This window comes from Adiantum capillus-veneris, chromosome 6, assembly GCF_014529385.1.
Source record: "Adiantum capillus-veneris isolate H3 chromosome 6, ASM1452938v2, whole genome shotgun sequence".
In the NCBI taxonomy this organism is placed as follows: Eukaryota; Viridiplantae; Streptophyta; class Polypodiopsida; order Polypodiales; family Pteridaceae; genus Adiantum; species Adiantum capillus-veneris.
Window position 1 is genome coordinate 8,307,601 of NC_140936.1, and position 5,745 is coordinate 8,313,345.

Sequence of the window (5,745 nt, forward strand, 5' to 3'; positions counted from 1 at the left end):
TTTGTGTCTCCTATTCAAAAATTTCCTAATAAAGAAGACGGTGTGTGGACTCACCTTAAGAGTCGGGTTGCGTCCACCTACTGGGGTTGGGTGTGTGTGTAAGTTGTACGTAATTTTCCCAAAAAAAAAAAAAGGTGGAAAGCAAGGAATCAAAGCAAATCCTCTCTTGGAGTGAAAATGGTATCAAAGAAAGGCTCTCTATGGAAGGAGGCACCGACCTCACTCTTGCTCTCTCTAGAAGCCTCTTCTCACTCGAAAATCTTTTCTTTCTCTCTCTAGAAGCCTCTTTCGAAGGTGGTGGGCAGAGACAGCGGCCGTTTTAGGCCTTAACAAGCAGAGAGCCTCTCTCTCTCTCTCTCTCTCTCTCTCTCTCTCTCTCTCTCTCTCTAACATAGAGTGTTGACATGGAAGACGACAGGATATTGGGGAGTATCTCAGTTAGAAATGTGATTTCTTTTCAAGTGTGCCAGTATGTATAATTAGTAAGTAGGGAATTCTTACTTTAATTGACAAGGGAAAGTACTTGCCACCCCAATCCAGCTTTAGGTAGATTCGCCCCCTTATCCCTGGCTTTAAAAACACACACACACACACACACACATACACAAACAACAAGTAGAAGAAGAGAGAATTTAACTTTGTAGAAACAAACCCTAGAGACCTCAAAGATCTATCCAACGAGCCTAGAACTCAAGACCCAAGATAATTTGTCTACCACACTTGGGTGATAGAAAAACAATTGCAATTTCCTCTCTCTCTCTCTCTCTCTCTCTCTCTCTCTCTCTCTCTCTCTCTCTCTCTCATGAGGGAGGTTCTCTCACCCATGAGAGAGAGAGAGAGAGGTGCATAATAGCAGCGCAAACTACCTACAACACCTTTGTTGGCCTGCACGATTCTAACCTTTCCACTACGCACAGAGCTGAGGTGCAAGAAGTAGAGAGAGAGAGAGAGAGAGAGAGAGAGAGAGAGAATTAAGAAAAAAGGTGATTTCTCTTTTAATCAAAGCATAAAGTCAACTTTCAAATTTCTATTTTAAGAGTAGAAACAAATTTTCCTTTCAAATTTCAATTGGCCCATTGAAAATAATCATGTGATATTGCATAGCCTCTAAGGACTAATGGTGATAAGGTCCATGTGGACTAATAATAACAATAACTACACAACTTTTAATGTAGTAGGAAACCCATAACTTTTGCATATGAACATCAAATTTGTTAGAGTTTGGTTGTTTGAATCCTCTCATTGAGATCTTTCTAATGATATGCTAGATGATATAGTTTTGACTAGCATTAGGTGTAGCCATCAATTTTCTAATATGTTGATGACTTGGCATTTCTTACAAGGTGAAAATTTGAGTCCAAATGAAGCCCTCGCTCCAGATTCACCAAAAAAAAAAATCCAAAGCTTTGTGTCGACCACAACTTGCCAAGTTGCCTGAAATTACCTCTTACATACGTGTTAACTAGAACATTGTCAGCCATGATGCCTTTTTGAAAGAGTTCTTGACTAATGATGCACATGTGGAGAGAAGCCTTTGCTTTGCATATAATCAAAGCTTCCTAGCATGCCCTTTTTGGGTATATCTTGCAATGAATGTAGTTTAAGATAATTCATCCAAGACAAGAAGCACGCCAAATGCCTCATGCTTCCAAAAGTACACCGCATATGACGTACTTGTCAACCGACACATTGCCACAAATGATATTTTAAGAGCCCCCAACTAACAATCTCAGCTTGAATTTTCATTTTACCCGCATCAACATTTTGTATTATGTTCAAAAAGATCAGCCGTGCAAATATTGCATTCTTTGAAATGATCCATCTTTTATTGTGGTTATGGAGATATAGTTGGCTCTCATCCACTAGACCTGAAAGACTACTTGAATCATGAAAGGTGGGAAAGACTACCTCAATGACCTCTAACTATCAACCTCGGCTTTGAGAAGAATGTCACACATGTCGACCAAAGCAATACAAAGCACAACTATTGATTGACCATCTCATCTTGAGTTTCTTTGCCCATGTCAAAATTCATATTATCCTACAATCATTTGCAAGCATACAGAAAAGCCCTCGCTTTTCATTCGATGAAAACAACCCAGAGCTTTTTGGCTTACTCTTGAGGGCAAGGAGGAGGGAGAGAGAGAGAGAGAGAGACAGAGACAGAGAGAGAGAGAGAGAGAGAGAGAGAGAGAGAGAGAGATGAGGAGAGGGAGGAAGTATTCGTGTGATGAGTCCTTCCCGCTTTTTCTAGAAAGTGTTACAAGAGTGCAATAATCTACCTTGTGCTTTTAGACTTGCAATAATCTACCAATGGAATGCATTGAGAACACAAGAATTCAAAATTGGACTAGAGGCATGGAGCCCACAATGCTTTCCAAAAGTGAGACCAAAAAAATCCTTGAGGATAGAATCACTTTCTCTACCTTTAATCCCTCTCTCACTTCACCCTCTTTCTGGATAAATATTACACATGTTGCAAGAACTAGCCACCCTTGGTTGCCCTTGTTATAACAATTTATGTTTAATATACATGATAGGATACTGTATGCAAATTGAACAAAAGATATCTCAAGATGGAACATAAAAGATTTTATGAAAGACATTTGTGCGCTTACCTTATGTGTATTGTGTTCATTGAACAATTTGGCAACCCAAAATGTTGCCCTTGAGGAACAATGAACAAAACCAATTCATACTATGAAAATTTTGCAAAATTATAGAAAAAGTGCATAATGCACAAACTCAAATGAGTGCCATATGAGTATGTTGGAGAGTTTGAATGGTGTCTCCACAATTTATAAGAATCAGAAGTCGTGCCATGTCCCATAGTCCAAGTCCTTCTACATAGGCATGCAAACAATAATTAGAGTAACAAACGAGAATTCTAGTTGATTCATTTATGCATACTTTGTTTTGTTACTGTGCACTATCATTCTGCTTTTCTGTTGCAATTCAAATGTGTACATGAAGTATGGAGTGGCGTTGTTTCTTCTCTTGCCTCTCTCCGTTTAGCTTGCCAATCTTAGTTCTAACTTGACGTAGATGCTTTGCATCTCCTTAAAAAAACCATAGCTTTCTAACCCTCGGCCATCTTTTGCAATAAGTGTGTTCCAAGGGATGGCATTTTAGACACAAAGCTCCCTCAATTGTCCAATCATGCTAGTATTGCTTGCAAAAGTGGAGTCAAGCGCCTTACATAATTCTTCTTACGAAAAACGTTAGAGGGAGCTCAAGAGCACACACTCCATAGACTTTGTAAGCTTTTCTAGGGGGATACTTATATCCATCATCATCATCATCGAGATTCTAAACTCTGGGAGGTTAGCTAAAATGCGTGTGCCTGTCACGTGGGTTCAAATTTTAGTTTCAAACATTGTCACATTTTTATTTATAGAAGGGTATCATTTAAGGAACTTCAAAAACACACACTAATATATATATATATATATATGTATAGATTGGATAGGAAAAGGGCCTAAGTTTGTGTGTTGGCAAGTCTCTAATGTTGTCCTTTCTTCTTCTTTAACAAATTAACATCAATGGTTCCTTTCTTCTCTTTGGCCTTGGGCTATGTGTTTGCAAGTCTCTGATGTTATAATTTGTTCTTCTTTGACAAATTAATATCAAAAGTTTCTTTTTTGGTTCTTTGCTCCATTATCATTGGTAGCAAGCACATTGATGATGTTGAGAACCTGATTGAGATTTGTAATATTTTGCTTGCAAATTTCCAATGTGAAAAAATGGAGTATCTTAAGTTTATTAGTGATTGTTAGGCTCTGGGAGGAACTTCAAGGCTCCACCCTTTTTTGAGACATGTTTGCCTAGTTATTTCTATTGCCGTTTAGATGTGAGATGCAATTAGAGTAAGCCTTGCGACTTTGAATGGAATGCTTACCTACATGCCCTTGTAAAGAGAGCTATAGAGTGTTTTTTTATTAATTTATTTTTTAGATGTCATTATAGAGCGAATTGGCGAGAAGGTTTTGGTAGAAGACAACTTTGATCCTTGAAGTGTGCCTCTTGCCAGCATTAGGATTTGAAGGGCTTCCTATTCTTTCACAAGATACCTTCCCCGATATCTTCATTTTTCTCTTCTAATAATGAAATAACACAAAAATTAGAAATCCAATTTTGTAAATTAGCGATATGTTTGGTGGAGAATATAAGAAGGTAGTGTGTTTGGCAAACAATATAAATAGACTTTCTATTTACAAGCCTTAATGCACGTCAAAACACTCTCCCTTAGCATTTTGGAAATACATTATCACTAGAATAATGTCCAGTTTTCAATGCATTAGCATGTCCATGTCTGTTAAATAAGATGGGCATCTTCGTGTACTCCCCTTCCATTCACAAGTACCCTATTTTATTTTCCTTTCCTATAGAAGGGCAAACGACGTAAACTAGGTGCCAACAAAGGGGCGGGCAAGGCATTTAGGCTAAAATAAAGAGTAACAAACGCTCAAGTTGTCATGTTGGATGCCACATGGATAGTCCTCAATTTGCATGGAATAAAAACAACCCAATGATGCACCCAAACCTTCGATGGTAGCCTTGAGGGCCTCTAAGAGACTACACATGAAAAAAAACCCTCTTTGCAACTGCTGAGATTAGGCTACAATTTCCTTGTGCATCTGTGTTGGATAAATGGTGATATCATACAACTCTCAAACATGAACTTTTTGTTCCTTTACAAGGACATTTGGCATACATGTTAACCAAAATTTGTGTCAAGACAAGGGCAGGACCAAGGGGGCACAGCCATAGGCAAAACCTATTAGGCATGCAAGGTTCAAGAGCTCTTGAAGGTAGGTTAGATATAGTTGATTTGATACAAGCAGATAGTTGCACATATTACTAGATATGGTGATTAAGTGGATCAATTGCCCTTAGTTCCTCTCCTTATTCTTCGAGCAATTTTAATTGAAGGAACACAATCAAGTTTAGTTTCTTTTCAACTCCCTACTTCATTTGATCGGTGATGAACCTCATCAAAATAATTGTTTTGCTACATTTATATTAGGTGCTATAGATTAAACACCTCCAATAGCATTTAGGGAATGGTTGGAATAGCACTGCACTACAACATTTGTTGCTAAGGGAGCTTGGGGTTCAAAGCAGAGGTTAGAGCTTGGGGTTGGACACAGGCAACAGAGGCAGGCAGAGCAACAACGAAAGTAACTGGTTGCAGTTAAGGCTGCTTGCACAGCCAAGGATTTGTGTGCTTGAACCACCCTCCCAATGTGCCAAGAAGTATCTTTTAAATTGTTGTAATTGAGAAAAAACTCTTAATATCATAATAATGTGAAGACAAGAATACACTCCTAAACCTCGTCATAGATATCTTCACCAGCAGATGTACGCAATACCAGGTGTGATCACAATTATTTTGAAGCTAGAACGCGTTAATACACCCATCAATTTCCATGGTCGTGGTTGACCATTAGCAGAGGCATACATATTCACCCATTCGGAGCTACTTAATCTTAACACCCAAAACCCAAATTATTGAGCAGAAAAGTGCAAGGTTTGCATGACTCTTAAATGCTTACATGCCCACCAAGAACTAAACAATCATTCCCTTTTCTGTCATACATAAAGAGAAGATGCATCAGACACCCGCCATTGATTGTTGGAAGATTTCTTTTGAACTCATTGAGGAGCTTATTATTGTATTAACTTCCAATCATGTTACATCCATCCAATCGCGCCACTCTATCTAGATGTCCATGCACACAATAG